Source organism: Pleurodeles waltl, chromosome 6, assembly GCF_031143425.1.
Source record: "Pleurodeles waltl isolate 20211129_DDA chromosome 6, aPleWal1.hap1.20221129, whole genome shotgun sequence".
NCBI lineage: Eukaryota > Metazoa > Chordata > Amphibia > Caudata > Salamandridae > Pleurodeles > Pleurodeles waltl.
Genome location: NC_090445.1, coordinates 1,696,184,215 through 1,696,200,208, shown reverse-complemented (window position 1 = coordinate 1,696,200,208; position 15,994 = coordinate 1,696,184,215). Strand labels below are relative to the sequence as shown.

The 15,994-nt window shown below is 47.3% G+C and overlaps 1 protein-coding gene across 2 annotated transcripts in view; it reads right to left on the bottom strand.

Annotated features, from left to right (window-relative positions):
- RALGPS1 (Ral GEF with PH domain and SH3 binding motif 1) overlaps nucleotides 1-15,994 on the bottom strand; it is a 1,336,836-nt gene that overhangs the window by 717,775 nt on the left and 603,067 nt on the right. The window lies entirely within an intron of this gene.

Below are 15,994 nucleotides of genomic sequence, written 5' to 3'. Positions count from 1 at the left end.
TCTAGTCCTTCTCTTTGGAGACAAAGAGTTAAGTATTACTTTTGACTCATTATAATTACATGGCAGTGGACACTGGTAAGTTATAGTTGGGATTGTGTATCTATCAGAAGTGTCTTTTTTGTGTTGCTAATAACTTTGGTGCTATAGGATGAATCTTCACAAAACTTTCCCAAAAAAGTGCTCTTTTTTTACTAGATTTTGCATGGAAAAGTGGAGGCTCAGAAAAATAGTCAAAAAATGTGTTTTCACCATTAGGTTTTCCATAGGAACTTTATACATAACTACTGCAGAGACAGCTGAGTGAATTTACACCATATTTGGCAGAAAGCTAGACCTTTGAGTAATTAAGGCTAAACATAATTGTATCTATCAAGCCACACAGGCTCAGTGGACCCCACAGATCTCATGTTTGATCGGACTGGCTGCCACTATATCAACAAGGAGGTTGCGGCAGCCAGCGTAGGACTCAGGACTCAGTCCTAACGCCTACAAAAAATGTTCAAAAAAGACATAAGAGGGAAAGGATAACCTGACCCCCTAGTCCTGAGGCCCAAAAAGGTTTTTTTTAGACTTTGCAGTGAATTCTTGAAGGATCCAAGAGTCTGCTGTAAAATTAAAACAAAGAAAAGTCAGCACTAGTACAAATAAATCCCCCTGCAGCCCTGGGGGCCAGGGTCTGTGGGGTGGCGCAAAACATTATAGTAGGGTGCATGGCCCCTCTCCCCAACCCTCTAACACAACCAAGGGGGCAACAAAAATAGTAAGGGGAGAGGGCATATGGCCCCACTCCCCAATCCTCAATAGGCTCATGGAAGCCATACTCTGGGGCGGATTAAACATTAAAGGGGAGATGGGTGCACAGCTCTTCTCAACAAGGCCATCCCCAGGACCAAATTCCCAAAAAAGGGGAGGAAGTTTGCAGCACTCCTCCTTGAGCCTCAATAGGCCCCAAGGAACACATCCCTGGGGCCAATTCTGAACTGAAAAGGAGCAAACTCAGACCTTTTTTGTTTCTTTGGAAATATGTGTGTATGTGTATATATGCACGTACCCACACACACATACATATATATATATATATATATATATATATATATATATATATATATAAAAGCAACACCAACATTTTCAATTTTTACAATTCATTTTACAATATGAACTATAATTGTAATTTTAACTTTTATTTAATTGTGTAAATCATAAAATCATCAAATTTTTGCAAACTAAATAATGTATAATAGTTTTAAACGACCATTAACTTTTCTTTCAATTGCCACCCTTATAAAAACCTATGCCTGAACCCTATAAACTCCTCACTAGCCATACACAATCCACACACAGGACCCTAAAAAAAAAAAAACCTTACTTCTCCTTTACACTACCCACCATTGAGCACTAAATACTCCCTCCTATCCATATATGAAAGCCATATTTGGCCTAACAAACTCCTTACTACCTCATACAAGCCTCTTGTCGAGGATGGCGATAGGGATGCAAATTCTACTTGACACCTTTGCAGAGTTCATGACCCACGTAGACCTCTCCATCAACCACAAAAAGGGCCTCATTTCGAGTTTGGCAGTCATGAGACCGCCAAACTCATTTTGGTGGTTGGACTGCCGCACTCCTGGAAATACAACCGCCAGATTATGACCCTGGCTGTTGGACCGCCAGGAGACCACCGCCACCACGAGGATCACGGATCCCGATGGGTTGGCGGAGGTTGAAGCCATTGTGAACCACAGTGGCGCTGAGTTCAGCACCACTGTGCAGATCACAACTTACGTTTCCACCAGCCTTTTCATGGCGGGGTTCCCGCCATGAAAAGGCTGGTGGAAAAGCAGTGCTGGGGGCCACCGTGGGGCTCCTGCACTACCCACAACAATGTTGTGGGCAGTGCAAGGGCCCCCCTGCCCAGTACCCTTGGAATGAGCACTGTCTGGTGTGGCACCCTCTGAGCGACGGCATTGGCCTTGATTCCCTGCAGAGATAGATAGATAGATAGATAGATAGATAGATAGATAGATAGATAGATAGATAGATAGATAGATAGATCCGCTTTTTCATAGGAAGAGCATTTTTTATGTTGCTAATAACTTTGGCCCAGTTTGACGAATCTCCATGAAACTTTCCAAAAAGGTGTTATATTTTGAATAGTTTGTGCATGAAAAGTTTCGGGGAATGATCCGTCAAGCGGGGCCTGAGAAAAAAAGGGGGTCCCATAACGCAAAATCCCCATGCATTTTCCATAGACTTCTTTGAAAAGGGCTACAGCAAAAACTGCTGAACTGCATTACACCAAATTTGGATGGAAGCTACATCCTGGTCTGGAGATTGTGCTTTAATGTACATATGTACAGCAGTATTTTAGAAATTAAGGGTCAAACATATTTGTAAAACTGGACAGCTGGGTCCACTAGATGCTCCAGAGACTCTTGCAAGAGCAACAATTCAACAATGGAGCATTCTGATTGGCCCAAGGAGCTATTTTACCCTTGGGCCAATTCACTCCTATTGAAGCCAGGCTGCTTTCTATCATTAAAGAGAGTGGGGTGCAGGGGCACCCCTTGTCGAGCTATTATAGGCCCTGGGAGCCCACCCCTGGGTCTGAAATGTCATCAAAAGGGCTGAGGGAAGTGGTCAAAACAGTTGAGAGTCGAAGCATAGAGCGGCTTCTACTCCTAGCTGATCCAGGGTTTGTGGATCTGAGGATGAGTTAGTGGAGAGGTATAAGGTGTGCCAGGTGTGTGCCAGGGCAGGAATGCCCATGAACATAGAGAGGAGGGTACAGAAGGGTGGGCAGCAGTGGCCAAGGCTGTGGTTCGGTCCAGAATGAAGACAATGGAAGAGTCTCAGATGTGATGGCCAACAGTGATATAGCTGGACCATTGTGAAGCTGCTGCTTTCATGGCCACTAGGGCATGACAGCTGGTTTGGAGGAGTGTAACACTTTTATTGAAGGACAAGTAAAGTGTGTGGGATTAAAGACAACTCAATCAATATGCTTAAGAGAAAAGAGACTTTAGATCCTGGATGATAGTGAGGGACAGGACTCAGTAAAGGGTTCTATGTATACATAAATGATATGGTATGAGTTCCAATATGTAACAGATATGGGTCACCATACATTCACAAAGGGTCCAAGCATTCCTGTACCACATCCTGGCTATGCATGGGTGGTGATTTATTACAGAACATTAGGTAACAGATAGGAAGGACACCTCCGTATATAAATAACTGATGACTTTTGTGAGCCTTGAAAGGGTGTGCAGTGTCTGGGAAAGAGAGCCCCCTCTGTGCAGACTGCCTTGTTGTATTCCGTGTGCATCCCTCTGTTCCTGGCAAGCTGGTGTGCTAAGCTCTAAAATGTTCAGAACATGCTACAATAAATTTTGTTATTAAACTTTGTCCACATTCTGTAAAGATTCTTTGTTTTAATTTGCCTTTTTTCTTGGCTGCACCTACGTGAATGCTGCTATTACTTGCTTTAAAAGCTTCTAATTATCATCCAAAGAAGAGAAAAGCTTGGAGATGGGCCATATTTTCAATCTAGTGACGTTCTAAAGCATTGAACACGTCAGTTGGCATACTGTACTCTAGCGCCATGCACGCAGTATTCCCATCAAGTGCCGTCTGCCTACAGAGAACACAAGTCGTAAATGTAGTGTCAAGTTCGGTGTGCTATTGTTATATCAGATGCACTAATTCAAGGGACATTACACCGCAGGTTAGATAAGTGCATTATTTTACTATATATATATATATATATATATATATATATCTATATATCTATATATATATATGCATCCCCACACCCCTTTTGATCTTTCAGTTTCTCTTGTCATATTTATGCCAATAACACTCACAATTTCCATTCCTACTATCACACCCCATCTCCAGTCAGGCATCATGACCTGCCTCACTGTGACCAGGCACTGGGAGGCTATACAGACACTTATGTTGAGCGCCTCTAAAATAGAGGTCCTATAATTTTCCTCATCAAAAGTGCCCACGTCTTTTACTAACTCCATTTCCCTGGACTATCTGAACTCCTCAGCTGCTGCCCATCCATGAAAATGGAAGCCTCTATCACCACTACAGCTACTGCAGTGTTGCTCAACATGGAGGAGATATGCACACATATGCCATTTTACACTGCTAAGACACAAATGAACTCAATGGTATTCAGCAGACTGGACTATTGCAATAGACTTCTATTTGGCCTCCCTCTCAGTGCTCTTTCACACCACTAGACAAGGCCATAAACTTTACACATTGCACATTTTAAACAAATACTCCAACACCAACCCAACTAGCTCACCACCAAAACTGCAAACGTATTCAAGCTCCCGACACTTGTTTTCAGAAGGGTAACTATGTCTGCATTCATACGGCTTCTCAGACACCATATCCCATTACACACCTGCTCTGAACCTTCAATCGGTCAACCTCAACCTTCTAGTTACATGTAATGTTTCATGGGCTGCCTCCATGTTCTGATCTCTTCCCCTTCTAGTCCCTCTTTATCCCTACCACTAGACACTGTGGGCACTCACTGTCTACCAGTGCACAGCATAGCTCTGAAGCGCCACATAGTGCAACTAAAAATGAAACTCTGAATACTCCCCGACAAGGCTGTAAGTACCTATGTGTCTCATCACTACCCCTGACGTGCTGTGAAAATGTTTGTTTCTTTCAGGCTATAAGATCCACTTTCTAGTCTTATGTCTTGGACTTAGTGCAATGTTTCTCATCAGCAGTCTCAATTACAGATCTGGTGCAACTAACCCATACAACAGCTTTTACATACCCCACCCTCTTCGACCTATATACCATATCGGATGCTTTATGAAATATTTCATTGCGGAGTGTGAGGAGGGGCCATGACACATGACAGGCAAAGCCTCAAGTGTGTCATAATGCCCATATTCTCGCTCAACAATCTTAATAGCTTGTTACACACTGCACATCTGCACATCAGTATATATGGTGTATGAATGTCATTGCATTTTTTCATCTGTGCTTTTTTTGTGGAAAGGGTACCCAGCCAAACTAGGATGCAAGGGATTTAATTTGTACACATTTGCACCATGGCAGTGGTGATAAACCTGGCCAAATAACACATTATTTAGTTACACAACTAATAAACGTGCATTCACAGATTTAATAATACAGTGCAAAGATCAAACGCCAGTGTTTTTTTACTACAGAAGCGCAAACTTCACATGAAAAAAATCACTCTTTTCTGCCTTCCAGGCTGCAGGTTACACTTGTTTTACACATGGAAGCAACGCTTCTTTTGGTCACGAGACCTCATCATAGTAATTTTACCTTGCATTCTGGCTTCAGTTAATAGCTTGTTACCCATAGGAGTGAAGATAAACTACAGGTTCTAGGAAAAACGATGACTGCAGTAACAACTCACGTCTGACCGACAAACCGAGAACCTGCCTGCCTACACGGGCGAAAGCCTTGTTAATATACTAAGCACAGTCACTAAAATGTTCCTTGAGCTTATAAAGGCACTCAGCCTGTGGCTCACATCTGTATATTGATGCACAACATCTTGGTGATTTGCAATATGCTTATGATCTACATTTGGATGTAAATTACCTGATGTTTATTCATAAAAAATGATCTTGCAATACAAAATCAGATCTAACCATAACTACACAAGTGCCTGCCTGCGTAAAACATATTTTGCACATGTGCTATCACTGTCTGTTAAAAAAAAAAAACATATAATATAGAACTTATCTCAATGACCATGAGCTACCTCATATTTTTGGGGGCACAGCTCTTCTTGGAGGACCCAAGGTTTCGCACTTGTTCACTTTGTCTCAAACTCTGGGAATACCTGGCAAACGAGTAGAAACCTAGTATACACAGATGTTAAATTTAGTGTTGAAATGTTTTCATTTTTTAAATAAATAAATACATTTTTTAAATAAATAAATTATCACTAGGCCCCTTCCCAGGAAGCCTCTGCAGCTTGTACCACCCATTGCCCAATTCACTGATGCCAATGACAGTACAAACACAACTAGTAACCTTTGTGCTCCTACAAGCGTTACCATTCAGACTATTCTGGGCCGCCCGAACTAGAAGAACGGCGTGGGTGGCAGGTATTAATAATTTTTAATGCATATCGTATTATTAAACACTCTTGTGCTCATCTCAAAATTAGACAGACAGCGCCACGATGTGGTGGAGTGGTGGAATGTCATTAGGATGTGCCAAGCACTGGAAACCACCGGATCAAATCAAGCACTGCACCCAGACAAATGTAGCAGTCAAGATAATAATGCGCCAACTTTTGCTGTTGGGGAAACATCATCATCTTTTCCAGACAGTCTACTAGGAATAACTAGATAAATAAGACCGGCTTTATAGCAGCCCTTCCAGAAAAACATCACCAACAACTAGACAGTGTTCAGAGCAAGGGAGCCAGATTGTATCTGAAAGAAAAGATGTTTGGTCACTTCTCGTCTGACTTTAATTCCTCCTACAGACTCCTGTTACGATAGAGACAGACTTTAAGATCCTGTGCTCCAGAGACAAGGCCATTTAGGAACAAGACTCCCACTTTATTTTAAAAATTGCTTTGGCCTATGCTCCAACAAGAAGTCAGAGGTCAAAAAAGTCTACGTTACATGCTTGGGCACACCGAAGCGTAAGACACGTTGACAGAATCATCATGATCAGCAGCGACAAATTCTGGGATAAGTTTGACTTCATCTTCAGATCTCAATTCACCAAAGTCACAAAAACTATAAATAGCCATGTTCAAGATTTAAAAAAAACAACAAACAACTCTTTAACTCAGGAACTGAATCTCAGCACACAATATAAGCTGACCTTAGACCACAAGGGTTCTATTTAGGAATGTGATGGCACTGGGTCGATTTTACCGCAAAGTAAATTCTCATGCAAATTTAGTATTATCGTGAGATCAGAGCACCCCCAGTACTGTGCAATTATGAGTAAACCTCCACGTAACGGGGAATTATTGTATGAGGGTGATTTGTGAAACCACACAAAGTGTATCATAGTGGGGTTTTTCTACATGCACCTACTACTTGCACTGAGCAGGTGGTAAATATATGTGAGGGTGTATGTGAGGGTAGGGGAGCAGTGTGGGAAGTGATGATGGTAGCAAGGGCAGTGGTGGGGCAATTAAAAAAGGGAGAGTTTTTTTTTTTAATAAAAGGGTAAAGCATGGCCTGCTTCCCCTACTAGATAATAAAATATGGAGTGAGATCTGGCTGCTGTTGCAGCCAAATTCTCATGAGATTTTTCCATCTGGATTTTCCATTTGAAAAAACTGTGGGGGTCATTCCGACCCTGGCGGTCATGGACTGCCAGGGCCGGGGACGGAGGAAGCACTGCCAACAGGCTGGCGGTGCTTCAGGGGCAATTCTGACCGCGGCGGTAAAGCCGCGGTCAGAAAAGGGAAACCAGCGATTTCCTGCCGGTTTTCCCCTGCCCCAGGGAATCCTCCACGGCGGCGCTGCAAGCAGCGCCGCCATGGGGATTCCGACCCCCTTCCCGCCAGCCCGTTCCTGGCGGTTTACACCGCCAGGAAGAGGCTGGCGGGAACGGGTGTCGTGGGGCCCCTGGGGGCCCCTGCAGTGCCCATGCTACTGGCATGGGCACTGCAGGGGCCCCCTAACAGGGCCCCATTAAGATTTTCAGTGTCTGCAAAGCAGACACTGAAAATCGCGACGGGTGCCACTGCACCCGTCGCACACCAGCAACTCCGCCGGCTCCATTCGGAGCCGGATTCATCGTTGCTGGGGCTTTCCCGCTGGGCGGGCGGGCGGGCGGCCTTTTGGCGGTCGCCCGCCTGCCCAGCGGGAAAGTCAAAATGACCGCCGCGGTCATTTGACCGCGGTACGGTCTTTTGGGGACTCCGCCCGGTGGGCGGCGCCCGCCGGGGTCGGAATGACCCCCTGTGTTTGGTTATCCATGACTGAGTGAAGAAAATCGAAACAACTTAAAATTGGATGCACTGACTACTAGAGAAGGTAACTGCCTAACCATAACCGACAGTCCACTAAAACGTCCATAATGGATCTCCCAGGTTATTGCCTCTGGGTCGGTGAAGTCTTCTCCAACACGATGTGCTGGCCAAAGGACAAACCAGATACTCTGAACTATTATCATGTCTACATACTTGTCTTACCTAGTTCTATGAAGTGGCAAAAAGGCACAATTTACTCCTGAATAAGAAAAATAAAAGTTGCTTATGATATGATTGGTTGCATTTTGCAGAGCACATCACAGTGGATTCTCAGATTAGCAGACGAGAAGGCACGTAAGCGACTCCTAAACCTCTAGCCATTTTGCAAGCTTGAGTCACAGGTCTGGATCACAGAACGTTTTGAAGTCACTTATGACCACGGTGATGGGAATGACCCACATAGACAAGGTGCTGATTTGTTTCACTCTGCCTCATTGTGATGTCACATTAGAAATTGGCCTAAAGAGTTAGTTCTGACACTTATCCCATGGGCTGGAAATGGTCCTTTCTTGGATGGTTCCCTGATCTCTTGGCACTATCGGTGGCAATGTCACATCTGTCTATAGATAGTGCTCTTGGCTGCTTAGCAGAGATAACAACCTATAAAAAGAAGAAGGGGCAAGCTGAGCTTGAGCCAAACCAGAGGCATGACGTCCCGCCAACCAGCAACAACTAACGGTTTAACTCTGAACAGAAACATTCATATATATATATACAACCAGGGATAACAGAAGAAATTATCTGTCAACTTTAGTCTGCACTGAGGAATATTGCCACATCTCCCCTTATTGGAAGTTGTGGCTTGGCTCTTCCTATGAAAAATGGCTGAACCACAGCCAAGCCTCAGATACGCTCAAAGTTGTAATTGTTTTTCCCTTTCCCTATTTGTGAGATTAAATTAAATTCCACATTTGTATGAGTTGAATTGCAATGACACTGTGTGGTGTGCCCTGGGGTGTACAGTATGAGTGTGCCCCCCGCAGTGCGTGGATGAAAGCCTGATTTCAATCTATTATAGAACCAGCCAAATGTGATTACCACCATTTGTAGGACTTAGTTAATTTCATCTTTGAAGTCTGGGGCTAGAATATTTGTGGGTTAGCGCAGGATACTTCTGTAGGTATCAATATCGTAGGTGGGAGGTATTCTTGTACAGTAGATATTTTGGCAGTAGGCATTTTTAAGTTTTTGCTATTTGTCTTTTTTCAAATGTTACCATTTTTCTTATAGACTGACCCGAAGTCTCAGTATGAAACAGGTCTCTGAATCATAGTTTTCCAACATTAGAGCAAGTTGGGCGCTGCCGTCACAAACCTAGGAGTTCCCCCACTTCTAATGAAGCCGTGTCTCACAGGTTTAGTGAGGAGGGTCTGATTTACAGCTCAGTTCCTGCTCCTCAAAAAATTTAAATGACACTATTTGTTAGTCAAATCAGCTTCATGCAGGGATGGCCCCTCTGCTATGGCAGAGGAGCGTCGCCCTACTGCTGAAAGGGAGCAGAAAGCAGGAAAATAAAATGATAATAAAAGAATGTTATTATCATTTTATTTTTCCACTTAGCCCCTGCCAGTCCGCCAAGTCTAAGGTGGGGAGGGGGGAGCATCCTCTGCATCAGCAGTGGGAGAAGGAGTGGTAGATGCAATCTAAGTGCGCATGTCGGTTTGGCCGGATGTCTTAGGCCGGCCAATCCGACATGCACATTTAGAACTCTCCACTCAAGCTGTGTTTCTCAGCCAGGTGGAGAACCAGTGCGGGCTCCCGCTCCCCAAGTAAGCGGCATTTCAGCCCGCTCAAGCCAATCCCAGTGCTTTCTTCATGCTGGGTAACAGAATGAGAGAAGCATATGAATTCGGTGGGGAGGGGGGCAAGCAGAGAAGCACTGAGGCGGCGAGGCAAAGGAACATGGAGGTCCGGCAGCATCCAGCAAGTCTTTTTATTTTTTTTATTATTCCCTCCCCCATGCATCCCCTGATGCCTCCCCATCCCGCCCTGTGCGCTGCCCCTCCAAGCCTTCCTGGCAGCAGCAGTCACCACTGGCTTCATGTATATTCCACAGTCTTCTAATATTACTCAATTAATCCCCATCATTATTTGGTCACAGCTCAGGTAGTAAGGTTTCACTAGTGGCCCACGTAAAATATTTTGTCCATGTTTACTAGAGTTATTCAGTCAGTCCATCATACTGAACTGCCAAAACGGTAGCAATGTTACTCCAAAATAAAGTCTGCAGAGAGAGGAATCTAAAATAATGTGCAATAAATGTCACTGCAGCTTTATTCCACTCAATTATAAAAACATTGTCTCCGGGACTGTGTAATTTAACAAAATCACAAGTGAAGCGAAACTTTCTGAGGCTTGGAAAATGTTATGGAATACATTTCCTCTCGAAATTCCTTGTTTGGCAAACCACAGAAAATGTGCTTTGCTAAGCTGAAAAGTAAACGACAACAGATTCTTAAGGAGGGACCCGGGAATGAGTAAATTCCCTTGGGAGGCAAACCGCATGAAGGGCAAAAAACATAATCATATTAACAATAACAAATATATTTAGATCTTCACTGCCAATGCACCCGAGATGGATTTAGTGCACCTCAGGACATGCTTGGATAGCTGCTTCTTGTGTACAACACAACAGAGACAGGGCTGCAGCCCCATCTTAAGCCATTCTTATATTTCTGCTGTTGATGTTGAGGCTGGTCTGCAGTTCCTTCCTGGTCCCCAGTGTCTGGCTCTCTGATGCGTCCCATGCTGCCATCTGTTCCAATGTGCGCTTCATGTTTCCCTCTTCTACATTCTGTTTCCAAATCTTGACTCAAAGTTATTCGGTTGAATCGTTATTTTAAGATGCTCTTTATTCTTCCCTAATTGATTAGGCTGATGCAGGAGCAGCTCCTCCCCTGTGTCGGAGGAGCGTCGCACCCCCCCCACCACCAGCAGCATCAGCTGCAAAACCTTTACTATAAAACAATAATAAACTGTGTTTATTATTGTTTTATAGTAAAGGGGCAGGGTCATGGGGCTGTGACGAGACGCTGTGCACTCCCCTTCAGTGAGCATGTATGTTTGGGCGGCCGTCTCGGGCAAACACATGCGCACTGGGCTCTCTCCAACCCGGCACTGGGTTGGAGACAGCAGGTAGAGGCTTCCACTATGTCTCGGAGCGCCCTGGCTGGGTGCTCCGTCCAATCCTAATGCTGCCTTCATGATGCAAGCAGCATGAAAGAAGGGTTAGGATTGGACGCAGAGCAGGCTGGGAGCCTGTGCCTGCAGAAGAGTAGAGGAGCAGAGTGGAGCAGATCGGCGTAGCGCGTAAGGTACTTTTTTTATAATTTATTTTTGTTGTTGTAGTTTCCACCCCCTGCCATGCGCCACGCCGCTCTGCCCTTTTTCCCTCCAGCGAGCTGCCACTGCTAAAGTCTCTTTGTTATTCATTCAAACTCTGCCACTCTCTGTGAGATCTAGTTCAACATTTTGACTGCAAGGACAAGGGCTGTATTTCCGATTTAATAAACTCCTCGATTTTATCTGTAATAGCTTTGATTGACCTACACGTAGTTATTTTGTGATAATTAGTATCCCACCTGCTCCCTGTTACCTCTTTCACTTCATATTTATGGCAAAAATTTAAGTATTACTGCCTTGCTTACCCAGAACATTTTAGTCAATACAAATGAGATTTGAAATCTCAACTCTATGTATTTACATCAACCAGTGCATGTCAACAGTTCTGGGAATAAACAAATGTCATAAACCAGGATTATACCACCTTTTGATTGAAAACAGATACATCCTCGTGGTATCCGCACCATAAAACCCTTCCCATGTGCTCATACCCCACTCCATCCTTTATCCTGGGGCAGGAACTTTCCCGCATCTCATCTACTCCTTGTTTCCATACTCCATACCCATTTGTCCAAAATGAGTATCCTTTCCCCATGTCTCTTGCACTCCTCTTCTCCATCCATCCATCCTCGCTGATGCATCATTAATGCCTCCTACCCTTCTACCGGTCCCCATCACCATGATATGTCCCACTTCTTTCACTCCCGACTCAAAGTGTCAACAGTGTCGGCAACTCTTTCATTCCAGTTTCCGTTGCCACCCTCAGTAGCCATCCTCGTTTGCACTCCCCCAGGTTTCAGGAGGCTCCTTGGATGTTGGCTTTCCTACTGGAACTTCCAATGACGGCAGCCAAAGAGTGTCTCTGGATTTGGCTAAAGTAACTTATTGTTTCTGTAACACATTAAGGCACTCAAAAGTAATGCCTCGAAATGTGTGGAACTCTACGTTAGTGAATACACCATATTAAGAATTTACCCGGGGCGTGGCTTCGGGCGTCAAGATGCCGGTCGCACTCTGAGAGTGCTCTGGACCCCTCCGTCATCCGCCCTAAGAAGCTGCCACCAGGGAAATTTATTATGCTGCCCTAGTTGTTCCCGCTAGCTCCCAGACATTGATGAGACCTCCGGCACCGGTGTCGGCACGGCCCGAGCCGTGAGCGCTGGTCGCGACTGGATCGATAGGTCTCCCAAGATGGCGGCCGGGCTGACGGCGTCTCGGCGAGCCCGGGGACCGGGCCCCGCCCGCTGACGGGGCCGCCACCGGAGTGAGTGGCGTGCGCAGCGCTGAAGTGCCCGGAGCAGACTGTGACCTGGGGCCCCCGGTGGATAGTGGAGCGACGCGGCCGGCGTCCCTTGTTGGCCTTCGGAGACTCGGACTCCGTGGCACCGGGCTCGAGAGCAGAGGGGAAGCCTGGAGAGGGTGAGCCCTGGGACGGGGGCTCCCCCTGTCTGACTCAGACATGCGCGGCCGGGCCCCAGGACGGGGGCCTGACTGCTAATAAAACTGCTGCGGGCGAGTGAGCCATGTAATCTGGAGCCCCCCGCAAGAGAAGAGGCGACGCGGCCGATTTGATGTACCCCGCCCTGGCGAAATGATCGCAACGATGCTGGCGCTAAAGAGGTGAGCCACACGGTGGGGGCTGCCTCGCTTGAGCCGGGTAGGGCGCGGCTGTGCGGTGCGGCCGCTCTCCTGTCCGTTGCTCCCGGGCGACCGGGGTGGGGTGGGTGGCCCTCGGCCCCCGGGTCCGGCCGCCCGGGGACGGGGCTGCCCCCTCCTAGAAGAAAGAGAGAAAGAGGAAGAGGGGAGAAGAGGGTCCGGGGCTGCCTCCCCTCCCCCCAAATAAACATTGCATTAGAAACTCAAAAGGGCGCAGCAGATTTGGGCAACAGTGTTGTGCCCCCGCGATTTCCAATCTTCAAAGTAAAGAGACTCCCCGGAGACCTGTTTCCAAGCCATAACATTGATAAAGCACGCCAACAGACCCTGGTGATGGGAACCCACTAAAGACGTGCTGAAGTCTCCTGGAACGGAGAGAAACCAGACACTTGGCAGACCAGCAACATGTGGCTGACCGGAGGCCACCAAGCCCCGGGGAGGGGACTGCAACATCTATCGTTGACGCGCCCTGATGAGACCCTGCCGATGGTCCTCCTTTGGGACCTTCCCTGTGGATGCGTCTAGGGTGTAGAATTTGGACAGAAGAGCTGCATAATTCGAACTAGACACTCCATCCCCTCCCTCCGAGACAAAATGGGGAAGGATAGAGCGAATAAACATCCCCCGCCCTCTCAGCAAAAGATTGATCAATTTACAACTTCAACAGGCCCTAGAGGAGACGGAGAGATGGCAGCGGGGGGCCTGGCACCAGACGGAGTGAATGCCATTCTCCTGGCAATTCAATCATCGCAAACAGCTGTGGAGACTAAAATCGGGGAGGTGCGCGAGGACATGGGCCTCATTAGGCAGGACCTCAGAAACGCGGTAAATCGTATCACTGACGTGGAGGGCCGAGTCTCCCACAACGAGGACGAAATAGCTGACCTTAGGACCAAGGTGGCCCAGTTACAGACGCGAACATCCAAACTACACCGCCGGGCGGAAGATGCAGAAAACCGATCGAGACGAAACAACCTACGTTTTGTAGGATTCCCGGAAGGCTCGGAGGAAGACAAAGCCACAGAATTCTTAGAGCGGTGGATCAAAAATTGGATGCCAGACCAAACTCTTTCACCCTGGTTTGCAGTGGAACGTGCTCACAGAGCCCTTGCCCCACGCCCCCCTCCGGGCGGTCTAAAACGCCCGATGATTGCCCGAATCCTCAACTTTAGAGACCGTGACAATATCCTTAAAGAGGCAAGGCGCTCCGAAAATCTTCAGTGGGAAAACCACAAAATCCTAGTATTCCCGGACTACACCAGGGAGGTCCAGGCCCGTCGCCGCTCATATGAGCAAGTTAAACAAAAACTTAGGGCGATGCAACTTTCGTACATGCTCCTCTTTCCTGCGAGACTTAAAGTCATTATGGCGGGCAAGGCGTTCTTCTTCGACTCCCCGGAGGAGGCATGGGATTGGCTAACTGAGGAGGGCGTTGGGGCTCGAAAGGGGTCCGCGGCGGGGAGGGGGGAGCCCTCCCGGGCGGATCCCCCCCCCGCTGGGGGGCCCTGGAGGGGCCGTAAGCGCACTGGGTCTCGGAGAGAAAGACAAGGAAACTCGGACGCTCCCATGGGTGAGGAGACGGTGGGAGAGACGGGCTCACGGAGAGGGGGGTTGCCTGTTGGGTCTCCAGAGGGGCGGATTCAGACGCAGACTGGAGACGATGACCGCCTGAGTCAATCCCCGGCGCTTGGCTGACATGCTGCACGAAGCCCCGAACGGAGCGTGTGTGGGGGGGGCCGAAGGGCCCGGTCCATCTCGAGGAAATCCGTGATGGGCTGCATCGGGAATATGGGCTTTCCTTAAGACTTGTAAAGTATGGCTTGACTTTTCGTGATTAGTTGTAAATGATCCGACCTAATGGAGGGGTCCACCACTCCACTCCTATGGCAGCCCATATGGCTGTTTTGTTCTGGTTGATTGTTAGGGCGACAGATGCTTCCTGGGTGGGAGTATGGGGAGGGGGGTGGTTTTGGGGGAAGAAGGGTAAGTTAGGGTTAGATAGATATATTTTGAGTATTGCACTGTTAAGTTTTAACTGGTCATTCCTTTGTCCACTGACTGACACCCAACACCGTAAGACTCCTACACGACTCACGCCTGGTCCCCATTGACACAAATCATCTCATGGAATGTGAACGGGCTGCTAGATAAGATCAAAAGATCCGCAGTAATTAACACTCTCCGTAGATATTCCCCCGTGGCAGCCCTACTGCAGGAAACCCACCTTATGGGAACTAAATGCCCTATGCTGGCTCGAGGAGGATTTGATAGGGTCTACCACGCAGGATTCTCTAGGGGATCCAGGGGGGTAGCTATCCTGCTCCACCGCTCACTACCAATGGTGGTTACATTTACGAGATCCGATCCGCAAGGCAGATTTGATATAGTCTCAGGGTTACTTCGTGGGGTGACACTGAATCTTGTGTGCTTGTATGCCCCCCCAGTGGGATTTGACGCCTTTCTACTTTCACTTCGACAGGTGGTAGCGGGACTCCCCCAAGGAATCACAATAGTAGGAGGGGACTTTAATGCGGTTCTAGACCCCAGATTAGATGTGTCAGGAGATGTCACTGCGGGCAGGTCCACCCGAGCCGCAGGCCTCAAGGGATGGGCCGACAGCCTTAGCCTATGTGAAGTATGGAGAACCTGGCACCCTATGGAGCGTCAATATACGCACACGTCTGCTGCCCACCGGACACACTCTAGAATTGACCTAGTATTTATGCCGGCCATGGACTTCACCGGTGTCACGGGGGCAGAGATACTGCCTCGAGGGGTGTCGGACCACGCACCGGTGCGAATTCGGCTGGGTGGAGTAGATCTCACTAAATGTCCGGTATGGCGCCTAAATGCATGGCTCTTACAGGATGATGACTATACCCTCGAGATTAGGGATCGTCTCACGCAGTACTTTGAACAGAATGTGGGAACGGTCCAGTCGTCAGGCACAATATGGGCTGCCCACAAGGCTAC